Here is a 12,354-nt window from a genome sequence, read left to right on the forward strand (position 1 = left end):
CCACTCCCCATAACCCGGCGGGGCGGTTCATGCGGCTGCCGACTGTACGGCGATTCGGGGAACTTATGTACCGCCTTAAACAGTACACAGAACAAATCACCCATCATAGTACACCAACTATCCGCAAGCTTGCGACCAAGTAACCGGGCGTTATATGGTATAACGCCGATGAACGGTTCATCCGGATGAAAACCAACCGGTTCATCAAACCCGCCCCTTTTTCATCATGAAGGCCTTCATGATGATGAAAACCGCTTCATCTTAGGACAGTTATCTGTTGCCGATTCATCCAGCCAGGTTGGTTAAATCTACAGAGTGCACACGAACGAAGTAACCTTAGGACCTGATTGTAGGTACCGTCGTCCCAAAGAATCCTCTCCAGAACACTAAGTCCTGGATATTAGTAAATGATGACCAGCTTCTTTTTTTCTAACAATAAGAAATTGGCGGACTAGTAACTAGTCTTGGCCAACAACCTAGCACGCACGATGAAAGCCCGCGGAGAACAATTTTTTAGTAATAGAAACAGCAGTGGCTATTTTGGCTCACGTAGCTCAAAGGATAGAGCATTCCTATGTACCACCCGGGTTGGCGGGAAACTAGCCGGTTCGAGTCCGGTCGTGGGCTGGTGGGAGGAACAAGCAAGAATGGTTCAATACGGCGTCTAACAGGCAAATCAAGAATTTCACTTCGAATCCTGGACTTTAGCACCTTGCTGTTTATGGTGTTTCATGATCAGTATCGGAAACGAATGGAGAAGCGGTAGAACGTGCGGAACCGCATATTGGATTATTCTAGTGCGGCATGAAGCTGCTGGCGCCGAGTCGGCCGGATGAAAGCCGTTAGCGATGCTCCGCTTGTTCCCTGGCACGGGCGGCGCGCGAAGGCAACTTCCGCGTCGTAAGCACCGAGTTCGGTTTGTCGAGCAACTCAAGTGAGGCGAACCTAAAAAGGGAAGGAAGGGAGAAGGTCGTAAAGGTGGCCTCGTTATCTGTATCAGAGGTCAGAATAAATGAGTGCGGGAGAACCTGCCGTCCTCTACTTCCGATTTTGGTTATCTCACGAGCGAGCCAACGGTTCCCCGGGGGTTCTCGGAAACAAGAACGCGTTGGCGGGTCCTGGAGTGCCCGTCAAGAGCGCACGCGCATACCCCGCGGGGTAACTATTACGACCAGCACCCTCCGCATTTCGGCACAGTGGAACGTGTAACCGGCCCGAGGTTTCGTTTCAACTTACACTTGTTTCATGTTGGGATGGGTAGACCAACTGCCTGCCCGCAAGGGACAAACTAAATCCTCAGGTCGGGTGGGATGGCACTACTGGCAAATACTGTCTGGCAAAGACGCAGGCGCGAAGCGTGGTAGGCCCGCTAGCGTTTTTTTTGCTTGCCGAAAGCATACAAGAAAAGCCGGGTATATACGGGAACCGACTCCTTGTTGTTTTTGCAACCATAGGAACTGCCATGAATGCAGGAGACTGCCCTAGGTATAAAGCACCGAGGAAAAGAAACAGATTGGATAAGACATGCCCATAGTCATAAACAGCTTAGAAAGATTATAGACCGAATTGCACGAGGACATCGCAACTCTTTAAAATAACAACGAAGAGTTGTTCCCGCAGGTGCTCCTCAATCTGTCGTAGAATACACTACCCGATCTTTCGGGTGGCCTAGAAATCCTGAAAGATCTAGAAGTCTCTTCGGTTGTGGAACTGATTATTGGATTTTAGGATTTCTTCATTCCGATTGTATTTGCAATAGGATTCATCTCCCTTACATTGATTATAGTAGCCAAGACTCTTTCATGTACAAACCGTTTCGTGTGAATTCATTAAATAAATAACACGAGTGTCTCCTAAGAGCATCCCTATCATCCGGTGGATTCAAGTCCATGGTCTCTCCTGGGGTTACTCGGAGCCTTAGCAAGCACCATCGGTGCTGTTATGTATATGCATTCATTCGCGGGAGACGGAACACTCCTCACTTTAGGCCTAAGCTTGATCTTATACACCATGTTTGTATGGCGGCGCGATGTTACATGTGAATTTACTTACGAAGGACGTCATACCAAAGTGGTATAATTAGGGCTTCGCTACGGTTTTCTCTTGTTTATCGTCTCGGAGGTTATGTCTCTTCTAGCCTTTTTTTGGGCTTTCTTTTATTTATCTTTGGCACTCGCGGTAGAGATCGGAGCTATTCGGCCCCCCAAAGGAGTTGAGGTTTTAAATCCCTGGGGAATCCCTTTTCTAAATACCCTTATTCTCCTTTCCTCTGGAGCTGCCGTGACTTGGGCTCATCATGCCATACTCGCAGGTTTAAAATAATAAGCGGTTCACGCTTTAGTAGCTATCGTTCGGCTGGCTCCAGTTCCCACCGGGTTTTAGGGAATGGAATATTACGAAGCACTCTTCATCATTTCCGACGGTATTTATGGTTTTACTTTCCTCTTAGCCATCGGGTCTTATGGGTCCTACGTTACTACAGGGACCATTCTCTCGACGATACGCGGTATTTGTTAATATATAGGTCATTTTAGTCCTTCGCATCACTTCGGCTTCGAAGCAGCTGCTCGGTACCGGCATTCTGTGGACGTGGTTCGGTCATTTCCATCTGTCCCTATCTATTGGTGGGGGGGCTTATGACAACAAGGTATGGGCCTTGCCCTTCCCCAAGCAGAATGCAGGTCAATGGAAACTTGACTGGTTGAAAAGCCTGACGTTGTGGGGTTCAGCGGGCCAGCTTTGCTTTGAAGGTGGGCTTATAACATCAAGGGCAGGGGATCCGGCCGGTTGGGGCTCGACGAATCACCTAGTTGTCTTCCTTTTACGATTCTATACGGTGCTCGGTAGGTCCAATTCCTACTGTATTTTTCGGAATGCATTAGATGAGTACCCGGCCAAAGGTTCAGGGGTCGAATACCCAACGATAGAGTCGGGTTCAGGTTCTACTCTCCGTTGTCTATCAGCGCTGGTCCACCTTATCTGATACATCACCGTTCCATCATCATCCATTCCTCCTGTTTCCCACTTACTACCCTTTCCCATTTTTATTTTCCTTCATCTCGGTCGTTAGCTTGGAATCTGCCCGCCCCCCGATTCTCCTGGAAAGGGAGAAATGTTTCCTTTCCTTTCCTTTCCTTTCCTTTCCTTTCCTCGGTATCATTCTCTCTCGTCAGCAGTGCTAAGGTGACTTCTCAGACCGTTCCCTTGTTCTGCAGATTCTCTGAGTTCCGAGAGGCCTTCGGCGAATTAGCTCGACTTTGTTGTTGCGGAGCGGGTTTCGCGTGAGGTGCTCTCTCGGCGGCGGGCGGTAGAAGGCTACCTTTCTCCTCATGCGTGAAAACGGCGGCCGGGCCGGGCCGGCCTTCATGATGAACCGGTTCATCGGCACTGGTTGGTTCTAACATCCCCAGCAAGCAAGCAAGCAAGCAAGCAGGTGTTTTACCTCTGCCGCCTTGGGATGGGAACCTTGGTTTGCTCAGTTCTGAAACCTTCCCATGGTTAGGGTTGGGTATATGGCAAAATTCGCCTCTGAGGTTACGGGGGCAGTATCTATCGATTTTGGAGAAAGGAGAGGCGATCGTGTCTCTCTCCGAACTAGAAACAATGTGCGGCGATCCTGAGATTATCGGCGCAGAACAGAAGCGGTTCTTGAATTGATCACACGACATTACGTAAGATTACAGCTTCGAGAACTTGTTCGGGATTGATTAGAGGAGACCCTGTTCTGGATCTTTTCCGAGCCCGATCTCCACCTCCCCTAACCCACCGAAGACGGTAGCGACGGGAAAGATTCCGATTTGGAATCGTGTATGGGTAGTATGACGCTATGAAAAAGGTCTTAGAACACCCCATCCAACCATCCAACTGCTTGAGTCGTGGGGGCCTTTTGATCCCTGAAAGAAGGTCTCTATATAAAGTGACTTATAGCAGCTCCTACATTCGAGGCGAGGTTTGGCCTCGGGTGTTAAGTTCGCCAGGAACCATAAGCCTTTGTATGCATCTGAGCATAATGGGTTCGGTGAAGGCTAAGGGACTAGACAGCCCACCTCCTAGCTTCATCTCTTACTAGAGATGCCGCTAAGAGGATCCCTTTCATTCCCATGTAAGCTGCTTTCACCTGAGGGACCTCTCACAAACTCCCATAGATATTAGAAACAGACCTCGAAACGAGAAACAGAACAAGAATAAGAGAAAGCAGAACGAGCTTTGGTTAATTATTCCCCAGTGTGATCTGTTAGCCCTAAGCAATATCTGCAAAACGGCTCACGCTATTAATAACGTGAACTTCAACCAAAAGCGGACAAAAAGAGATCGCCGATCTTTTCCGCCAGTAGCTGAGATGTTCAGTTGACTCCCAGGCCTTGATGGAAGGGCGGCTACCTTCGAAACTGCAAAAGCAAAAGGCCCGGGGCGCAGGACGAACAATGAATGAGTGTAAGCTTCGTGGCCCAATCGACGGTGCTGACCACGGGACTCGTTATCGTAATAGCGGGAGGGAGCAAGGCAGTGACAACTTGGGGATTGTCATTGAGCATCCCTTGACGCCCGAGAAAAGTAAGTTATCGATGGCTCTTCTGTCTGAGACAGACCATCTACGCTCGCGGCATCCCTTACGGAGTATAGCTCACATCCAAGCATCTGGTTGGGGAACGGGGCAACGCCCATGAAGCTCCGGAAACGGAAGGCCCGCCAGGCTGTATGCTCTTGGAAATAGGATTCTTCACCAAGCTCCAGAGCTGACACGGGGACCCATTAACTTCTTCAAATTGGATCGTAGATGACAGCGAATCATACGTAAGGTATTCAAACTCGCGTTAAATCACCGTCCTAACTGCCTGCCTGCCTGCCTGCCTGCCTGCCTGCAATTTGGAGTGAAATCATACCATAACTCGAAACGCCTTCCGTCATAGCTAAATACGGGGAGGAGATGCCAGCATGACGGGAAGAGCCGTGTGAGGCCTATAGCTCATGCACGGTTCGGGAGCCAAGCCCCAGCAGTAATGGTGCGGCTTAGGTTAACTGTATAATTCTAGTCCCACTTTACTACGTGAAGGCGCTCTATAATATTCAGTGAAACCATTATAATACAGGGACAAAAGTCATGATGGGGACAGAGGTTTAATCAAACTGTTACACCCGCAGAATATGATCTTGGTGAATACAGGACTGAAAACTCCTGTAATCCTTTTAAAACATGAAGTGACAGCAAGAGCGCCAATCACCAAGTAAGCAAAGTTTAATTCTGTTGGGATCGAAGATTCGAATCTGGAAAAAGTGGAAGAGCTTCGTGAACCAAAAATTATTTTGCCAGAACCACGTAAACCGGAAATTATTTTGTCAAAACCATTGAACAAGAAAATAGTTCGGATTGAACTAACCAAGATTTGGCGTGACCGCGACAAGGTCAAAGGGTTGATTTTCAATTTAATGAAGGGTGGGTATGCCGCAGTTACTGCAGGGTTCGTGGCTTTCCTTTTCAGGAGTCCCTTTCGCAAAAATGAGAGTGAGAGGTTCCACAAAAAGAAGAAATTTTACAAAAGTAGAAAATTTAGGTTCCACAAGAATAAAAGCAGAAGTGGGAAATTTGGAAACAAAGGTCTAAAGTTTCGCAGAAGCAGAAATGAGACATTCTGCAGAAGTAGGACATCCAGAATTCTGAACACGAACCCAATAAAGCGTAATATTGCGGTAAAAGAAGAGATTCGTGCTGCGCTAGTTTCAGAAAAGAAAAAGCACCATTGAATCGAAAGCCGCCCCCTAACCAGCAGTCTCTTCCTAAGCACCAACAGCAGCAAGAAATAGTTTATTTACATGAGTAAGAAACTGACGTATTTCCATCGGTCGCTTCCGTTTCGTATATTAGTTATTTTGTATGCTTCGTATAGTTTTCTGTGAATTAGCATTAAAAGGTTCTTTAATAGGCATAAACAAGTCGTGTTGGCAGTACGCTGGTCGGCTTCACAAGCAAGCTGCGGGTCTTTTTCAATCACTAATTCTTATTTTGCCCAAAATCGTTGTCGTTGGTTCACATTTTATGGCATCGCAGAAATTGATTGTAAGGCTTTAGATTATTTCAAAGGGTGGCCTAAGGTCACCCCCCTTAAATGAGAGTCCCGCCTCTCTTCATTTAAGCGGGAAAAACGTTCTGCTGGCTGGGTAACATAATGGCAATGTATTGGACTGCAAATCCTGGAATGACGGTTCGACTCCGTCCCTAGCCTATTCTTCTTCCAAGCTCTTTTGCCATTTCCGAGTGAAAAGATTGCTGCTTTAAAGTGGAAAGAAAAGTGCAAAGCATCTTCTTGCCAGTGATTCATCAAGATTGCCGCCGGCTCGGTTTAAAGTGAAAAGAAAAGTGCTGCTTTGCTTTGCTTTGCTGGATTCGCAGATTATGGCCAGAAGATGATATTGCCTTCTTGCATGATCCTTCTGAATTTTACCAACGGAATTTCGAAATTCCAGCATTCAATTCTTTCCGCAATCTGAGCCGCATTAAAGATTATCGTATAATAATCCATGAATATTCAGGCCTTCTTGAAAGTTCAAAAGAAGAACTTTGGTAGCCATTTATATTACACTTTTTACCGCTTCTTCTTCTTCCGCAGTGCAGTTTTCTTGCGCTTCATGAAGAAAAGGTGCTGTTTGAAATTGTAGCTTGAATCTTATCGGAAAACTAACTCTAGGCCTTCTTGATGAACAGCTATGGATAATACGGCGGAAGTTGCTTGCGGGGAAGAACCAAGGTGGTGGATGAACCCGCTGCTTCATCAGCGCGATGAAGACGATTAACGCTACTTATCGGCTACGGTAAAGTCAGACGGCCCTCAATCAACCAAAAAACATTACTGAAGATGGCCTGCGTAGCGCATACGATCTCCAATCACTAAGAGATGCAAAAGAAATTGGCTACTTCTCTGACCAAAGAGGGCAATGACGACGTAGTAATAGTTGGTAGTGACTCCTCTCATGGTTTAGGTAGCTCAGTTGGTTAGAGCAAAGGACTGAAAATCCTTGGGTCAGTGGTTCAAATCCACTCCTAAACAGCGAATTATTAGGTTCAAATCTCAATTATGCGCTAGATGCAACTAAAACCCGAAACCTCTTTGAGCTAGAGCCACAGAGCTCTCTATCTGTCCGATCTTAGCACCAACCCTGAGCAAATGGTGTGGCCTACCTGCTCCGGACGAGTGGCTCGAGAATAGCGCAAAACCAAATTATGGAAATTTCGCGTAAAGTGTGGTGGACAGCCTGCCCCCTGTGGATAGGTTTTTGGGTAATATTTGTTTTTCAGATTTCCCTTCCCTTCCCTTCCCTTCCCTTCCCTGTACGCACGCGGGATCTTAATTGGAGACGTAAGCGTCGCGGAAGGGCGGGCGGCATTCTCCCCACGCACGACGGTACCCCGTTTCTTTATAAACACGTAATCAGGGATTGGCTCTCTTTCGCGAACTTTCTATACTCCGAAAGACGACAAAGAATAAGACCAGTTCTTGTTCCAACCTGAGCTTCAATGCTCGCACCTACTCTCCGCCTTTACTCAAGGATACCGCCTTTCCTTTCCTTTCCTTTCCTTTCCTTTCCTTTCCTTTCCTTTCCTTTCCTTTCCTCTCAAGGCTTCTGTGCGCTTTCTTTTTGCTCGTGGTTTTGATCCTACTGAACACTTATTCTTACTATTAGAGTATGAAATTCCACCTTTTTCTATTTATAAAGGGATTTATTGGAGGGAAGGAAGGGAGGTCACTACGCTAAAGCGCCTTCGCGGCGGAAGGGAGGTTTGAAAGGTCAATTCCCCTTTCCTGAAGTGCGTTTTGTCAGGCTAAGAAAAGGGTAAATAGAAGTCTCGGTTGCCCGCCCTTTATATCCCTTTATAGAAGTCTTTAAGCGAACAAGCTTTCTCTTCCCTTCCATTTCCGCAACAATGGATAGAGCCGTCATACTACCTTCACCTAATTGGAGACTTGATTTAGCCGCTCTTTCCAAAAGACAAGAATGTAAATGAAAAACATCTCCCGGATATGCTTCTTGCTAGATGGTCTTCTTAGTAACAGAGAGATTTGTCGATAAGCTTGGGCTTGTTTAGAAAGATCATCGTGAATAATCAAGGATGGCTGTTTACGATGGACTGTCCTCTCCTGAACAGATTCGCAGTTGGGCCGAAAGAGAGTTACCTAATGGAATGGAGACCTGGGCAAGTTGATTAACCTTCTACGTTGCATTACAAGACTCATAAACCAGAGAAAGATGGTTCATTTCGTGAAAGAATATTCGGGGGCGGAAACTACCGATCTGTCGATAATGAAGAAGAATATTCCAATTCTCGTAAGCATTGTGGAGTCAAGTTTACCGACTCTCGGGTTCGAAGATATCGAATGGGATACATCAAACTAGCATGTCCAGTAACCCACGCCAAAACGAATTCCCAAAAAGTTACATTGCAAATCGCTAAACCCCGAACTAGAAAGCCCAGTATATTGCGATGCGTGACTCGGGAAACCAACCTATGGGTTCTTTCATCAATTATTGGAGCTTGCTTGAAATAAGCACGATAGTTCATTCTTCACTGATTGATGGGCTATAGTCCAACGTGATTTGATTTGGCATATGAGTGAAAGACAACCGCTTCTTCCGCTTCCGCTTCCGCTTCCGCTTCCGCTTCCGCTTCCGCATGATGAAAACCGCTTCTTTTCTTCGGCCGGCTTCTTCCGGAAATGGGTAAATCTCCCCGCTTCATCCGCGGAAGCAGGATTTGAACCGTAGACCAATCGCGGATGAAGCGGTTAACAGCGCGCGCTGAGCCACCAACAAAAAAAATGTACGGTTAGTATCATATACATTCTTTGACTCTTGTTACTTGAGCCGCCTCTGAATTTGCAAAACGTTAAGCCGACATTTCCTAAACTTTACGTACACCCTAACTCTTATTATAGGAAGAAGCGGCAGCGATAGCAATCCTATTTTTATAGAGCCCCTGACCTACATTTTGTTTGGTGACATGTTGGAGGATTCTATACGCTCTAAAGGATACAGAGACGTGATAGCGAAGGGGAGAGCACAAGGTTTGGTGGTTATAGGACTTACCTTAGACGAGACAGGAGCACCGTTGAAGAGAGATATGAGATCTTCTCTTGTGTTGCAGATGATGGAGATGGACCCCGCCCGCCCTGGGAGGAGCCGACCAACTCAATTTCTTGATATTTGCAAGGGAAACATTTCTCATAATCTCGGAGGGGAAAGGGGGCGGACATTTGCTCTCGGGGGAAGACCCGCTCCGATAGAGAATAAGGGAATTAATCCCCTAAAGCAACCAACTAGGTAAAGTTCAGCTACTGCCAGCTGAATTATTCTCTAAAGATGACCAAACCAAATATGCCTTAGTGCTTTTTTTTATTTGGACAATATCAGCAATTTCATTGCATTCTTCTTTTCTTTTTTGTATTTTGTGGTAATATCGATATTCATTTATGTATGCGACGGACAATTGCTTGCTGTCGGGGGAAGACCCGCTCCGATAGAGAATAAGGCAAGGTTGCTCGCCTAAAGCAACCAACTTTCGTTGCTCTAATTTAGTTTAGCGCAGAAGGTTAGGTTGATACAACTAAATTTCGGGGGCGGACCCTGCCCCGAAGTATTATAGGATCGAAAATGACAAGAACAGAAGAAAAGTTTTTACGGAAAAGAACGGTAACAGCTCCGCGTCGTTCTCTCGAAGAATCGCCATGATGAATCCTCGTGCAATTCATTCTGTAAACGAACTAAGTTTATGATAATGTCTTCGTCAAACTGCCTGCCTGCCTGCCTGCCTGCCTGCTGTAATCTTTCCAATTTGTTCTGTATTCTTTCCAGTTCGTTCTGTAAACTTTTTGATAATGTCCATGTTTTATCTAATCTGTTTCGTGAGATTCCCTTCTTTTCTTGTATTTATAGCTTTTTGCTTTTCTTCTCAATAAGATGGTCATATAACCCTTAGTGCTTTTTGCTTTTCTTCTCAATAAGATGATCATATGACCCTTAGTGCTTTTTGCTTTGCAAAAGAAAACTCATTTTTATTGATCTCTATGGGAATCGCTACCACCCTGTACTAGGATTGGTCCTTTAGAAATCCCATTGGTCCAGTACTTCCCCGGGACTGCACGGATGACGCTTCGCCTACCCTGAAGGATAAGCTTCCGATATCTTTTGACGTAACGTTTATTCAATTACCCTTTTCCCAGCAGATGCTATGTATGCCTCGGACTCAGCGATAATTATGTCCCTAACATACCAAAACTAGCAGTAGCACCACTCGTAGTTAGATAGGTGGGAACTGATATATAGAATAATCTTCTCTGAACTTGATGGATCTGTAGAACGGCTTGACGGCCGGCGCGGCGGAAATCTCGGCCATTTGCATTAGGCTCAACGTCCCTTCTTGCATACGTGCCCCTTCGAAAGCACAGACAATGATTATTAGCAAAGACTTATCCGTGGCATATTCAATTAAGCGAGTGATCTTCTTACCTAAAACGGAACCCATACTACCTCCCATGAATTAAAAGTCCATGACACCAAGCGCTATACTATACCCCATTGAAATATTCTATACCTGTTTGAACAGCATCAGTTAAACCTGTTCTTCTCTGGGAAGCAGTAATACGATTCTGATGAGAATCCTCAGCGGCGGGGCGGTTCATGCGGCGGAGAAACTTGGAACATCTCATGCAGTCATGTCTTCATCCATTAGGAAATCGATAGAATAATGGCAGGTTATTCCGGTAGACTGTAAGCCGTGATGAATTGAAGGGTTTTGTTCCAACATGCATGAAAGAGGGTTGTTCTTAACGTTTATCAATTTTTCGGACTAGCTCTGTTGAAGAGCTCGTATGAGAGTTGGCTCAACCTAGCCCCAACAATGGCAGAATATTTCCGAGATGTCAACGAGCAAGCTGTACCTTTATTCATTGACAACATCTTCCGCTTCGCCCAAAATCGCGGAATCAGAAGTCTCTGCTTTCTTTTTGGCAGGTAGAATGCCGATGAAAACCGCTTCTTCGGCCGTCAAGCAAGCAAGCAAGCAAGCAAGCAAGCAAGCCGTGGGTTATCAACTGGTTCTTCCCGGCCGGCCAGGTCTCTATAGGAAAGAATTCCAGATCAATAACTTCCATTCAAGCGCACCTGCGGATGATCTGACTGACCTAGCCCCCGCTACAACCATTTGCACACCTAGATGCTACTACTGCGCCGCTTTCGAGAAGATTAGCAGAAGAATATCTATGCGGCCCATTCATTCGTCTTCATGAGGCGGTGAGGGCCAAAAAAAAAGCCAAGACAGCTTCGGAGCGAACTCTGTTACCAGAGCCGAGAACAGCTTTAGACAATTCCGTCAGGCACCACGAAGGGCTGGCTTGAGAAGTATCGCAAGACTTGACTTTCTGCGCCCTACTCTCAATGAGTCAAACTCTCCGTATCCATTACTCTTTTACAATCGATTATTTGATAGATCTGGAATGTGATGAGATACACTCTAATCATCTCATAGGACCGCCCCGATGAAAACCAGCAGACCTAATCACCTTACGATGGTTAGCGGAATTCTCTCTCGGTAAATTGGGTCAATGAGACCATCGGCGTTCGTTTCAGAATCGGATAGTTACACGTCCCACATCCACTAGTCGCCGGGCCACCGAACATTGCTTCAACCATAAGGCAGCCAGAAAATTGGACCTTTAGTTTAGTTAGGTTTTCATCGCTTTCCGCACGCCTGGTAGAAAGCGGGTCGACCTTCCCCCCATTTACTTTATTTCATAGAAGCAATAGCGGCATGTATAGTGCTCGGTCTATCTAATTTGTATCGGAACGAAAGCAGCAGCAATGAACCGCTTCATCCGCGAGTCTTCCATCGACAAAGGACTGGCTCTGGCTCACGACGAATGCAAGCTGGAAAACACGGAACTCGGTACTTGGTTAGTGAAACCATGCATGAAAAATCAAGTTACCTACTACTGGATTCGAACCAATGACTTTCGCCGTATGAAAGCGATACTCTAACCCCTGAGTTAAGTAGGTTGGGCAGTTTCATAGCAGCCAGCCCGTTTCATCGAGCCTCGGAAGTCAAGGCGGCCATTCTATCTACAAGATTTTCTGTCAATTCCTTTCGAAAACAACAACTTTTTTTGCTCTGCCTTTCTGACATTTTCAAACAAAAAAGAGGCAGCTCCAATCTTAGCTCTATAGGAGGGTACTACGGGCGGAAAAGCAAGCCAGCTTTTTCCCTCGTCCTCGAGCGGTTCAGCGAGCGCGCTTTCGAATGGATGATGTCGAGGCGTAAGGTGAGTGCAAGGGGCAACTTAACTGTACAGCCTAGCCACGTTTACAGAT

At 46.2% G+C, this 12,354-nt stretch overlaps 1 non-coding gene across 1 annotated transcript; it reads left to right on the top strand.

Annotated features, from left to right (window-relative positions):
* Positions 1 to 6,969: 6,969 nt before the first annotated feature.
* On the top strand, positions 6,970 to 7,043 carry TRNAF-GAA (transfer RNA phenylalanine (anticodon GAA)). The gene has a single exon. It is a non-coding gene; the product is annotated as a tRNA-Phe (tRNA).
* The last annotated feature ends 5,311 nt before the right edge of the window (positions 7,044 to 12,354 follow it).

The sequence above is a fragment of the Azolla caroliniana genome, unplaced genomic scaffold (genome assembly GCF_043228905.1).
Source record: "Azolla caroliniana isolate FFs.n. ecotype wild unplaced genomic scaffold, voAzoCaro1.0.p SCAF_75, whole genome shotgun sequence".
NCBI lineage: Eukaryota > Viridiplantae > Streptophyta > Polypodiopsida > Salviniales > Salviniaceae > Azolla > Azolla caroliniana.